The sequence below is a fragment of the Pelodiscus sinensis genome, chromosome 9, assembly GCF_052426305.1.
Source record: "Pelodiscus sinensis isolate ZL-2025 chromosome 9, ASM5242630v1, whole genome shotgun sequence".
Lineage (NCBI taxonomy): Eukaryota > Metazoa > Chordata > Testudines > Trionychidae > Pelodiscus > Pelodiscus sinensis.
In genome coordinates this window covers 1,991,855-2,004,654 of record NC_143060.1, presented here as the reverse complement: position 1 = coordinate 2,004,654, position 12,800 = coordinate 1,991,855, and the positions used below count along the sequence as shown (strand labels likewise).

Below are 12,800 nucleotides of genomic sequence, written 5' to 3'. Positions count from 1 at the left end.
CAGGAGTCACCCCCAGCTCTGCCCAGGAGGCACTGGGGGGGGGGGCATTACGGGCTCACAACCAGCCCCACTGGCGCCTGCTGCATCCTGCAGACAAACTTCACTGGCAACGCAACTCCCTCCCCCCACCCTGCTTCCGGCCCCGGGCTCCCCCCGGCCTTGAGCCCCCCCCCCTGCTCTGGGGCCGCCCCCCCTCCCGACCCCGGCCTTGAGCCCCCCACCCCCTGCTCTGGGGCCGCCCCCCCTCCCGACCCCGGCCTTGAGCCCCCCCCCCTGCTCTGGGGCCGCCCCCCCTCCCGACCCCGGCCTTGAGCCCCCCACCCCCTGCTCTGGGGCCGCCCCCCCTCCCGACCCCGGCCTTGAGCCCCCCACCCCCTGCTCTGGGGCTGCCCCTCCCGACCCCGGCCTTGAGCCCCCCACCCTGCGCCTTCCCCCCTCCCGACCCCGGCCTTGAGTCCCCCACCCCCTGCTCTGGGGCCGCCCCCCCTCCCGACCCCGGCCTTGAGCCCCCCACCCCCTGCTCTGGGGCTGCCCCCCTCAACCCCGGCCTTGAGCCCCCCACCCCCTGCTCTGGGGCCGCACCCCTCCCGACCCGCAGCCTTGAGCCCCCCACCCCCTGATCTGGGGCCGCCCCCCCTCCCGACCCGCAGCCTTGAGCCCCCCACCCCCTGCTCTGGGGCTGCCCCCCTCGAACCCGGCCTTGAGGCCCCCACCCTGTGCCTTCCCCCCTCCCGACCCACAGCCTTGAGCCCCCCACCCCCTGCTCCGGGGCTGCGCCCCCTCCCGACCCCGGCCTTGAGCCCCCCTGTGACGGCGCGTTGGGGGTTCCCCGTCTCCTGCACCCCGAAATGGCACAAACAGACTGCACCAGCCGGTGGAATAGAGGAAGTTTATTGCCTCTCCAGGATACAGCACAGCACAGATGGAATCTGGTCAGAGCTGGGCTAGGATGCCTCAGGCCCCCTTGAGATGGGGGAGACTGGGCCCCTAAACTCCAGCCCCTTCCCCTGGGCTGTCTCCTCCATGCTCTCAGACAGTAACTAACCAACACTCTTCCAGCCCTGCCCCCCAGCCAGGGCAGCATCCCCCTTCCTTTGTCCCTCTCCATGGGGGGTGTCTGGTTCAACAAGTTTGGCCTTATCTCTGCCTAGCGAGGTTTTCCCTGCTGGGTCTTGCTCCAGACAGCAGGGGTCACCACAGCCCAGCAAGTACCCCCACTACGTCACACCCCCACCCCCTGCTCTGGGGCCGCCCCCTCCGACCCCGGCCTTGAGCCCCCCGCCCCCTGCTCTGGGGCCGCCCCCCCTCCCAACCTGCGGCCTTGAGCCCCCCGCCCCCCTGCTCTGGGGCCGCCCCCCCTCCCGACCCGCAGCCTTGAGCCCCCCACCCCCTGATCTGGGGCCGCCCCCCCTCCCGACCCGCAGCCTTGAGCCCCCCACCCCCTGCTCTGGGGCTGCCCCCCTCGAACCCGGCCTTGAGGCCCCCACCCTGTGCCTTCCCCCCCTCCCGACCCACAGCCTTGAGCCCCCCACCCCCTGCTCTGGGGCTGCCCCCCCACCGACCCCGGCCTTGAGCCCCCACACCCCCTGCTCTGGGGCTGAGCCCCCACACCTCTGTGAGGCGCGTTGGGGCCGGCCAGCGGAGTAGGCGGTTTCATTGCTTCAGGGAACCAGCCCAGCGGAGCGCGACGTTGCCACAGGAGCCAGGGCAGAGCCTTAGTCCTCTCAGGGGCAGGGGCCTCACCCCTTCCTTGGTCTGAAACACCCCCCTGCTCCCAGCCCAGCCAGCCTGCCCCAGCCCCCAGCCCCTGTCCCTCAGCCCCAGGCGGCCGCGCCCCGGCTTTGCTCCCATTGCTCCACCTCGCCCAGGAGTCAGGCGGAGGGGCCATGGCCTACGGCCCCCCTCAGGCCAGCCCCTGCACACGGACACACGGTCCCTTCCCTGCGGCCAGCGGGGTCACCCCCAGCCCAGCACGGCAGCCAGTGAAACCCGACCAGCGGGCCCAGGGCCACAAGAGTGGACAGCCCCCCCCCCCACAGCCTCACTTCCTCTCCCTACCCTTTCTCTGCCCCCCCCCCCCCGCCACTGCCCCTCTCCCGACCCACAGCCCCTGCCAGCCAGCCCTGGGCTGTCCCCCTGCGAGGTACTGAAGGACCCGTCTCTGGCACGGGGGGGGGGGGCGGTCTGTTCCCGCTGACTCCCCCACATGGGCACGCCCCAGACACCCCGGCCCCGCCTGAGCAGATGGCAGGGCTCCCCAGGGGACACAGAGGGAGGGAGGGGGAGACCAGCACCAGGTTTGGGGGGAAGGGTCAGTCTTTGGCTGAAAAGCAGGAAGGAGACAGACTGCGGAGGGGCTGGGAGTCAGGGGCCCAGGGACCCATCTCAGGGGGGCTGAGGCCCCCTGGTCCTGACTCCTGTAGCCGCGTCACGTCTGTGCTGGGCTGTGTCCGGGGGGAGCAATGAACCCCGCATGGTGCTGGCTGGCGGAGCCTCTTCTGGCTCCTACAGGGCTGCAGGATCGAGGGGACCCCGACCTGGAGTCACAGACCCATCCAACGCGGATATACTCCAGGGACCTCACCTAAGCCAGCCCTGTCTGAAGGGGAGAGGGATGGGTTTAACCTCTCCCCTGTGTAAGGAGGGCTGGGGGGCACAGGGAGCACTGGGGTGTGTGAGGGGAGGTGGGGGATGGGTTTAACCTCTCCCCTGTGTGAGGGGGGCTGGGGGGCACAGGGAGCACTGGGGTGTGTGAGGGGAGGTGGGGGATGGGTTTAACCTCTCCCCTGTGTGAGGGGGAGCTGGGGGGCACAGGGAGCACTGGGGTGTGTGAGGGGAGGTGGGGGATGGGTTCTAACCTCTCCCCTGTGTGAGGAGGTGCTGGGGGGGCACAGGGAGCACTGGGGTCTCTGAAGGGAGGGGGGGATGGGTTATAACTTCTCTCCTGTGTGAGGGGGGCTGGGGGGCACAGGGAGCACTGGGGTCTCTGAGGGGAGGTGGGGGATGGGTTCTAACCTCTCCCCTGTGTAACGGGGGCTGGGGGGCACAGGGAGCACTGCGGTGTCTGAGGGGAGGTGGGGGATGGGTTATAACCTCTCTCCTGTGTGAGGGGGGCTGGGGGGCACAGGGAGCACTGGGGTCTCTGAGGGGAGGTGGGGGATGGGTTATAACCTCTCCCCTGTGTAAGAGGGGGCTGGGGGGCACAGGGAGCACTGGGGTGTGTGAGGGGAGGTGGGGGATGGGTTATAACCTCTCCCCTGTGTGAGGGGGGCTGGGGGGGCACAGGGAGCACTGGGGTGTGTGAGGGGAGGTGGGGATGGGTTATAACCTCTCCCCTGTGTGAGGGGGAGCTGGGGGGGCACAGGGAGCACTGGGGTGTGTGAGGGGAGGTGGGGGATGGGTTATAACCTCTCCCCTGTGTAAGGGGGGCTGGGGGCACAGGGAGCACTGGGGTGTGAGAGGGGAGGGTTTAATCTCTGCCCTGTGTGAGGGGGGCTGGGGGGCACAGGGAGCACTGGGGTGTGTGAGGGGAGGTGGGGGATGGGTTGTAACCTCTCCCCTGTGTAAGGGGGCCTGGGGGGGCACAGGGAGCACTGGGGTGTGTGAGGGGAGGTGGGGGATGGGTTTAACCTCTCCCCTGTGTGAGGGGAGCTGGGGGGGCACAGGGAGCACTGGGGTGTGTGAGGGGAGGTGGGGGATGGGTTTAACCTCTCCCCTGTGTGAGGAGGTGCTGGGGGGCACAGGGAGCACTGGGGTCTCTGAAGGGAGGGGAGGATGGGTTATAACTTCTCTCCTGTGTGAGGGGGGGCTGGGGGGGCACAGGGAGCACTGGGGTCTCTGAAGGGAGGGGGGGATGGGTTATAACTTCTCTCCTGTGTGAGGGGGGCTGGGGGGGCACAGGGAGCACTGGGGTGTGTGAGGGGAGGAGGGGGATGGGTTCTAACCTCTCCCCTGTGTAACGGGGGCTGGGGGGCACAGGGAGCACTGGGGTGTCTGAGGGGAGGTGGGGGATGGGTTATAACCTCTCTCCTGTGTGAGGGGGGCTGGGGGGCACAGGGAGCACTGGGGTCTCTGAGGGGAGGTGGGGGATGGGTTATAACCTCTCCCCTGTGTAAGAGGGGCTGGGGGGCACAGGGAGCACTGGGGTGTGTGAGGGGAGGTGGGGGATGGGTTCTAACCTCTCCCCTGTGTGAGGAGGTGCTGGGGGGGGCACAGGGAGCACTGGGGTCTCTGAAGGGAGGGGGGGATGGGTTATAACTTCTCTCCTGTGTGAGGGGGGCTGGGGGCACAGGGAGCACTGGGGTCTCTGAGGGGAGGTGGGGGATGGGTTCTAACCTCTCCCCTGTGTAACGGGGGCTGGGGGGCACAGGGAGCACTGCGGTGTCTGAGGGGAGGTGGGGGATGGGTTATAACCTCTCTCCTGTGTGAGGGGGGCTGGGGGGCACAGGGAGCACTGGGGTCTCTGAGGGGAGGTGGGGGATGGGTTATAACCTCTCCCCTGTGTAAGAGGGGGCTGGGGGGCACAGGGAGCACTGGGGTGTGTGAGGGGAGGTGGGGGATGGGTTATAACCTCTCCCCTGTGTGAGGGGGGCTGGGGGGGCACAGGGAGCACTGGGGTGTGTGAGGGGAGGTGGGGGATGGGTTATAACCTCTCCCCTGTGTAGGGGGAGCTGGGGGGCACAGGGAGCACTGGGGTGTGTGAGGGGAGGTGGGGGATGGGTTATAACCTCTCCCCTGTGTAAGGGGGGCTGGGGGGCACAGGGAGCACTGGGGTGTGAGAGGGGAGGGGTGCCCTGTGTGAGGGGGGCTGGGGGGCACAGGGAGCACTGGGGTGTGTGAGGGGAGGTGGGGGATGGGTTGTAACCTCTCCCCTGTGTAAGGGGGCCTGGGGGGCACAGGGAGCACTGGGGTGTGTGAGGGGAGGTGGGGGATGGGTTTAACCTCTCCCCTGTGTGAGGGGGAGCTGGGGGGCACAGGGAGCACTGGGGTGTGTGAGGGGAGGTGGGGGATGGGTTTAACCTCTCCCCTGTGTGAGGAGGTGCTGGGGGGGCACAGGGAGCACTGGGGTCTCTGAAGGGAGGGGAGGATGGGTTATAACTTCTCTCCTGTGTGAGGGGGGCTGGGGGGCACAGGGAGCACTGGGGTCTCTGAAGGGAGGGGGGGATGGGTTATAACTTCTCTCCTGTGTGAGGGGGGCTGGGGGGCACAGGGAGCACTGGGGTGTGTGAGGGGAGGAGGGGGATGGGTTCTAACCTCTCCCCTGTGTAACGGGGGCTGGGGGGCACAGGGAGCACTGGGGTGTCTGAGGGGAGGTGGGGGATGGGTTATAACCTCTCTCCTGTGTGAGGGGGGGCTGGGGGCACAGGGAGCACTGGGGGTGTGTGAGGGGAGGTGGGGATGGGTTATAACCTCTCCCCTGTGTAAGAGGGGGCTGGGGGGCACAGGGAGCACTGGGGTGTGTGAGGGGAGGTGGGGGATGGGTTATAACCTCTCCCCTGTGTGAGGGGGCTGGGGGGCACAGGGAGCACTGGGGTGTGTGAGGGGAGGTGGGGGATGGGTTATAACCTCTCCCCTGTGTGAGGGGGAGCTGGGGGGCACAGGGAGCACTGGGGTGTGTGAGGGGAGGTGGGGGATGGGTTATAACCTCTCCCCTGTGTAAGGGGGGCTGGGGGCACAGGGAGCACTGGGGTGTGAGAGGGGAGGGTTTTAATCTCTCCCCTGTGTGAGGGGGGCTGGGGGGCACAGGGAGCACTGGGGTGTGTGAGGGGAGGTGGGGGATGGGTTGTAACCTCTCCCCTGTGTAAGGGGGGCTGGGGGGGCACAGGGAGCGCTGGGGTGTGTGAGGGGAGGTGGGGGATGGGTTATAACCTCTCCCCTGTGTGAAGGGGCTGGGGGGCACAGGGAGCACTGGAGTGTGTGACGGGAGGTGGGGGATGGGTTATAACCTCTCCCCTGTGTGAGGGGGGCTGGGGGGCACAGGGAGCACTGGGTGTGTGAGGGGAGGTGGGGGATGGGTTATAACCTCTCCCCTGTGTGAAGGGGGCTGGGGGGCACAGGGAGCACTGGAGTGTGTGAGGGGAGGTGGGGGATGGGTTATAACCTCTCCCCTGTGTAAGGGGGCTGGGGGGCACAGGGAGCATGGGGTGTCTGAGGGGAGGGGGGATGGGTTCTAACCTCTCCCCTGTGTAAGGGGGGCTGGGAGGCACAGGGAGCACTGGGGTGTCTGAGGGGAGGTGGGGGATGGGTTATAACCTCTCCCCTGTGTGAGGGGGGCTGGGGGGCACAGGGAGCACTGGGGTGTCTGAGGGGAGGTGGGGGATGGGTTATAACCTCTCCCCTGTGTAAGGAGGGCTGGGAGGGAACAGGGAGCACTGGGGTGTCTGAGGGGAGGGGGGGGATGGGTTATAACCTCTCCCCTGTGTGGGGGGTGTGACGTAGTGGGGGTACTTGCTGGGATGTGGTGACCCCTGCTGTCTGGAGCAAGACCCAGCAGGGAAAACCTCGCTAGGCAGAGGTAAGGCCAAACTGGTTGAACCAGTGGCCAGACACCCCCCATGGAGAGGAACAAAGGAAGGTGGATGCTGCCCTGACTGGGGGGGCAGGGCTGCAAGGGAATTTGGTTAGTTGGTTGGTGGCTGTCTGTGAGGATGGATGAGACAGCCTAGGGAGAGGAGCTGGAGTTTTAGGGGCCCAGTTTCCCCCATCTCAAGGGGGGCCTGAGGCATCCTAGCCCAGTTCCTGTAACCAGATTACATCTGTGCTGTGCTGTGCTGGAGGAGCAATAAACCACCCTCAATTCCACTGGCTGGTGCAGTCTGTTTGTGCCATTTCGGGGTGCAGGAGACGGGGGACCCAACGCGCCGTCACAGGGGGACACTGGGGGGGCACAGGGAGCACTGGGGTGTCTGAGGGAAGGTGGGGGATGGGTTATAACCTCTCCCCTGTGTGGGGAGGGGCTGGGGGGGCACAGGGAGCACTGGGGTGTCTGAGGGGAGGTGGGGGATGGGTTATAACCTCTCCCCTGTGTGGGGAGGGGTTGGGGGGCACAGGGAGCACTGGGGTGTGTGAGGGGAGGTGGGGGATGGGTTATAACCTCTCCCCTGTGTGAGGGGGGCTGGAGGGGCACAGGGAGCACTGAGGTGTCTGAGGGGAGGTGGGGGGATGGGTTATAACCTCTCCCCTGTGTAAGGGGGCTGGGGGGCACAGGGAGCACTGGGGTGTCTGAGGGGAGGTGGGGGATGGGTTATAACCTCTCCCCTTTGTGAGGGGGAGCTGGGGGGGCACAGGGAGCACTGGGGTGTCTGAGGGGAGGTGGGGGATGGATTTAACCTCTCCCCTGTGTGAGGGCGGGCTGGGGGGGCACAGGGAGCACTGGGGTGTGTGAGGGGAGGTGGGGGATGGGTTCTAACCTCTCCCCTGTGTAAGGGGGGGCTGGGGGGCACAGGGAGCACTGGGGTGTCTGAGGGGAGGTGGGGGATGGATTTAACCTCTCCCCTGTGTGAGGGGGGCTGGGGGGCACAGGGAACACTGGGGTGTCTGAGGGGAGGTGGGGGATGGGTTCTAACCTCTCCCCTGTGTGGGGGGGGGCTGGGGGGGCACAGGGAGCACTGGGGTGTGTGAGGGGAGGTGTGGGATGGGTTATAACCTCTCCCCTGTGTGAGGGGGGGCTGGGGGGCACAGGGAGCACTGGGGTGTCTGGGGGAGGTGGGGGATGGGTTATAACCTCTCCCCTGTGTAAGGGGGAGCTGGGGGGCACAGGGAGCACTGGGGTGCCTGAGGGGAGGTGGGGATGGATTTAACCTCTCCCCTGTGTGAGGGGGGCTGGGGGCACAGGGAACACTGGGGTGTCTGAGGGGAGGTGGGGGATGGGTTCTAACCTCTCCTGTGTGGGGGGCTGGGGGGCACAGGGAGCACTGGGGTGTGTGAGGGGAGGTGGGGGGATGGGTTCTAACCTCTCCCCTGTGTGGGGGGGCTGGGGGGGGCACAGGGAGCACTGGGGTGTGTGAGGGGAGGTGGGGGATGGATTTAACCTCTCCCCTGTGTGAGGGGGCTGGGGGGGCACAGGGAACACTGGGGTGTCTGAGGGGAGGTGGGGGCTGGGTTATAACCTCTCCCCTGTGTAAGGGGAGGCTGGGGGCACAGGGAGCACTGGGGTGTCTGAGGGGAGGTGGGGGATGGGTTCTAACCTCTCCCCTGTGTGGGGGGGCTGGGGGGGGCACAGGGAGCTCTGGGGTGTCTGAGGGGAGGGGGGATGGGTTCTAACCTCTCCCCTGTGTAAGGGGGCTGGGGGGGCACAGGGAGCACTGGGGTGTCTGAGGGGAGGGGGATGGGTTCTAACCTCTCCCCTGTGTGAGGGGGCTGGGGGGGCACAGGGAGCACTGGGGTGTTTGAGGGAAGGTGGGGGGATGGGTTCTAACCTCTCCCCTGTGTGGGGGTGCTGGGGGGGCACAGGGAGCTTTGGGGTGCGTGAGGGGAGGTGGGGGATGGGTTCTAACCTCTCCCCTGTGTGAGGGGAGCTGGGGGGCACAGGGAGCACTGGGGTGTGTGAGGGGAGGTGGGGGATGGGTTATAACCTCTCCCCTGTGTGAGGGGGGCTGGGGGGCACAGGGAGCACTGGGGTGTCTGAGGGGAGGTGGGGATGGGTTCTAACCTCTCCCCTGTGTGGGGGTTCTGGGGGGGCACAGGGAGCACTGGGGTGTCTGAGGGGAGGGGGGATGGGTTCTAACCTCTCCCCTGTGTGAGGGGGCACAGGGAGCTCTGGGGTGTCTGAGGGGAGGGGGGGATGGGTTCTAACTCTCCCCTGTGTGGGGGTGCTGGGGGGGCACAGGGAGCTCTGGGGTGCGTGAGGGGAGGTGGCTCGTGACTTCTGGCTGAGCGGAGCTGCAAGCAGAGGTGCTCAGTGTAGCTGGTTGGTGCCTTGGAGTTAAGGAGCCCCAGCGCGGGGCTGTAAGTAGCCTGGTTCTCTGCAATTCGCCCTCATCTGCCCTCCCGGCCCGCCCCAGAGACCCCCCATATCACAGCGGGTGTATCCGGCCCCCCACCAGTTCCAGCTCTCCCCCTCTCTGTGTGTGACACACGCGCCGGCCGGCGGAGGTGCTGAGGGGTCCGGGTGCGACGGGGTGAGGTCTGAGGTCGCAGAGGGCCGGGGCGTGGGGCTGCTCCCTGGGGCTGGGAAGAGCCTTGTACTTGGTGGGTCTGGGTTTCGGAACCGCCTGCCCTGCAAGGGGGGCACCGGCCTGTGCGAGTGGGTTGCCTGTGCCACTTCCGGCTGCCCCGTGTGAACAGGGAGGCTCTGACTGGCTTGGGGCCGAGGGGAGGACTCCCGGCGGGGGCTCAGCAGCCGGGTCACTAAGCAATTCTCAGTGGCATCCCTTGGAGCACCCATTGGTACGTCCCCCCAGCTCTGCCGGCACCCCTCAAACCGGACCCGCAGCCCCAGGCCTTGGGCCCCCAAACACAGCTCTGCCGACTCCCCTCAAACCGGACCTGCAGCCCCAGGCCTTGGGCCCCCCAAACACAGCTCTGCCGGGGCCCCTCAAACCGGACCAGCAGCCCCAGGCCTTGACCCCCCAAACACAGCTCTGCCGGGGCCCCTCAAACCGGACCCGCAGCCCCAGGCCTTAGACCCCCAAACACAGCTCTGCCGGGGCCCCTCAAACCGGACCCGCAGCCCCAGGCCTTAGACCCCCAAACACAGCTCTGCCGACTCCCCTCAAACCGGACCCGCAGCCCCAGGCCTTAGACCCCCAAACACAGCTCTGCCGACTCCCCTCAAACCGGACCCGCAGCCCCAGGCCTTAGACCCCCAAACACAGCTCTGCCGACTCCCCTCAAACCGGACCCGCAGCCCCAGGCCTTAGACCCCCAAACACAGCTCTGCCGACTCCCCTCAAACCGGACCCGCAGCCCCAGGCCTTAGACCCCCAAACACAGCTCTGCCGGGCCCTCAAACCGGACCTGCAGCCCCAGGCCTTAGACCCCCAAACACAGCTCTGCCGACTCCCCCCCTCAAACCGGACCCGCAGCCCCAGGCCTTAGACCCCCAAACACAGCTCTGCCGGGGCCCCCCAAACCGGACCCGCAGCCCCAGGCCTTAGACCCCCAAACACAGCTCTGCCGGGGAGCCCCCCTCAAACCGGACCCGCAGCCCCAGGCCTTAGACCCCCCAAACACAGCTCTGCCGGGACCCCTCAAACCAGACCCGCAGCCCCAGGCCTTAGACCCCCAAACACAGCTCTGCCGACCCCTCAAACCGGACCCGCAGCCCCAGGCCTCAGACCCCCAAACACAGCTCTGCCGGGCCCCTCAAAACCGGACCCGCAGCCCCAGGCCTTAGACCCCCAAACACAGCTCTGCCGGGGCCCCCTCAAACCGGACCCGCAGCCCCAGGCCTTAGACCCCCAAACACAGCTCTGCCGACTCCCCTCAAACCGGACCTGCAGCCCCAGGCCTTAGACCCCCAAACACAGCTCTGCCGGGGGCCCCTCAAACCGGACCCGCAGCCCCAGGCCTTAGACCCCCAAACACAGCTCTGCCGGGGCCCCTCAAACCGGACCCGCAGCCCCAGGCCTTAGACCCCCAAACACAGCTCTGCCGGGGCCCTCAAACCGGACCCGCAGCCCCAGGCCTTAGACCCCCAAACACAGCTCTGCCGGGACCCCTCAAACCGGACCTGCAGCCCCGGGCCTTAGACCCCCCAAACACAGCTCTGCCGGGGCCCCTCAAACCGGACCCGCAGCCCCAGGCCTTAGACCCCCAAACACAGCTCTGCCGGGGCCCCTCAAACCGGACCCGCAGCCCCAGGCCTTAGACCCCCAAACACAGCTCTGCCGACTCCCCTCAAACCGGACCCGCAGCCCCAGGCCTTAGACCCCCAAACACAGCTCTGCCGGGGCCCCTCAAACCGGACCCGCAGCCCCAGGTCTTAGACCCCCAAACACAGCTCTGCCGACTCCCCTCAAACCGGACCTGCAGCCCCAGGCCTTAGACCCCCAAACACAGCTCTGCCGACTCCCCTCAAACCGGACCCGCAGCCCCAGGCCTTAGACCCCCAAACACAGCTCTGCCTGGGCCCCCTCAAACCGGACCCGCAGCCCCAGGCCTTAGACCCCCCAAACACAGCTCTGCCGGGGCCCCTCAAACCGGACCCGCAGCCCCAGGCCTTAGACCCCCAAACACAGCTCTGCCGGGGCCCCTCAAACCGGACCCGCAGCCCCAGGCCTTAGACCCCCAAACACAGCTCTGCCGGGGCCCCTCAAACCGGACCCGCAGCCCCAGGCCTTAGACCCCCAAACACAGCTCTGCCGGGGCCCCTCAAACCGGACCCGCAGCCCCAGGCCTTAGACCCCCAAACACAGCTCTGCCGACTCCCCTCAAACCGGACCCGCAGCCCCAGGCCTTAGACCCCCAAACACAGCTCTGCCGACTCCCCTCAAACCGGACCTGCAGCCCCAGGCCTTAGACCCCCAAACACAGCTCTGCCGGGGCCCCTCAAACCGGACCCGCAGCCCCAGGCCCTAGACCCCCAAACACAGCTCTGCCGGGGCCCCTCAAACCGGACCCGCAGCCCCAGGCCTTAGACCCCCAAACACAGCTCTGCCGACTCCCCTCAAACCGGACCCGCAGCCCCAGGCCTTAGACCCCCAAACACAGCTCTGCCGACTCCCCTCAAACCGGACCTGCAGCCCCAGGCCTTAGACCCCCAAACACAGCTCTGCCGACTCCCCTCAAACCGGACCCGCAGCCCCGGGCCTTAGACCCCCAAACACAGCTCTGCCGGGGCCCCTCAAACCGGGCCCGCAGCCCCAGGCCTTAGACCCCCAAACACAGCTCTGCCGACTCCCCTCAAACCAGACCTGCAGCCCCGGGCCTTAGACCCCCAAACACAGCTCTGCCGGGGCCCCTCAAACCGGACCCGCAGCCCCGGGCCTTAGACCCCCAAACACAGCTCTGCCGACTCCCCTCAAACCAGACTTGCAGCCCCGGGCCTTAGACCCCCAAACACAGCTCTGCCGGGGCCCCTCAAACCGGACCCGCAGCCCCAGGCCTTAGACCCCCAAACACAGCTCTGCCGGGGCCCCTCAAACCGGACCCGCAGCCCCAGGCCTTAGACCCCCAAACACAGCTCTGCCGACTCCCCTCAAACCGGACCCGCAGCCCCAGGCCTTAGACCCCCCAAACACAGCTCTGCCGACTCCCCTCAAACCGGACCCACAGCCCCAGGCCTTAGACCCCCAAACACAGCTCTGCCGACTCCCCTCAAACCGGACCCGCAGCCCCAGGCCTTAGACCCCCAAACACAGCTCTGCCGACTCCCCTCAAACCGGACCCGCAGCCCCAGGCCTTAGACCCCCAAACACAGCTCTGCCGACTCCCCTCAAACCGGACCCGCAGCCCCGGGCCTTAGACCCCCAAACACAGCTCTGCCGGGGCCCCTCAAACCGGACCCGCAGCCCCAGGCCTTAGACCCCCAAACACAGCTCTGCCGGGGCCCCTCAAACCGGACCAGCAGCCCCAGGCCTTAGACCCCCAAACACAGCTCTGCCTGGGCCCCTCAAACCGGACCCGCAGCCCCAGGCCTTAGACCCCCAAACACAGCTCTGCCGACTCCCCTCAAACCGGACCCGCAGCCCCAGGCCCTAGACCCCCAAACACAGCTCTGCCGGGGGCCCCCCAAACCGGACCCGCACCCCCAGGCCTTAGACCCCCAAACACAGCTCTGCCGACTCCCCTCAAACCGGACCCGCAGCCCCGGGCCTTAGACCCCCAAACACAGCTCTGCCGGGGCCCCTCAAACCGGA

General features: G+C 67.5%; 1 protein-coding gene across 1 annotated transcript in view; it reads right to left on the bottom strand.

Annotated features, from left to right (window-relative positions):
* The window catches only part of IPO13 (importin 13), a 68,992-nt gene that overhangs the window by 17,150 nt on the left and 39,042 nt on the right, over positions 1-12,800 (bottom strand).